The 697-nt window shown below is 41.0% G+C and overlaps 1 pseudogene; it reads right to left on the bottom strand.

Annotated features, from left to right (window-relative positions):
* Positions 1-2: 2 nt before the first annotated feature.
* On the bottom strand, positions 3-690 carry LOC104983197 (annotated as a pseudogene).
* Between the last annotated feature and the right edge of the window lie 7 nt (positions 691-697).

Raw genomic sequence — 697 nt, 5'->3', positions numbered from 1 at the left:
CCTGGTTGTATGTACATGTAGATAACAGTCCCATAGAAGATGGATACCACAATGAGATGGGAGGAACAGGTCCCAAATGCTTTTTGTCTCCCTGCTGCACACTTGATCTTGAGCACAGCTACAGCAATGAAGCTATATGAAACCAGAATGAGAAGAAGTGGTGAGAGGAAAATGAAAAAACACGATGCAAATAAGATTTCTTCCATGACTTTGGTGTCCACACATGCAATTTTGACCATTGCAGATATCTCACAGAAATAGTGATCCAGGTGGTTTTCACATCGAGGAAGACTCATAGCATAGGGAGAGAGGATCACACCATTAATGATACCAATTATCCAGGTCATGATCACTAGGCCTCGACAGAGTTGAGGGTTCATTATTGTCATATAATGTAGAGGCTTGCAGACAGCATTGAATCTGTCATTGGACATCACACCCCAGGAGCATACATTCAACTGTGCATAATGTCACATCAGTGAAAAGATGAAAGGCACAACCACTGAAAGAGATTTTTTTGTCTTTACCCCAAACATTGACCAACATCTGTGGGACTATATTTGTGGTATAACAGAGATCCAAGATGGCCAAATTTCTGAGGAAGAAGTACATAGGAATTTGGAGACGTTCCTCTAGTAATGGCAGCAGGATGATGGCAATATTTCCTATCAAGGCAATAGTGTAGAAGAAAAAGACA

Source organism: Bison bison, unplaced genomic scaffold (genome assembly GCF_000754665.1).
Source record: "Bison bison bison isolate TAMUID 2011002044 unplaced genomic scaffold, Bison_UMD1.0 scf7180017861986, whole genome shotgun sequence".
NCBI classification, from domain to species: domain Eukaryota; kingdom Metazoa; phylum Chordata; class Mammalia; order Artiodactyla; family Bovidae; genus Bison; species Bison bison.
The sequence above is the reverse complement of the archived record's forward strand: the minus strand, read 5'-3'. Positions and strand labels throughout refer to the sequence as shown.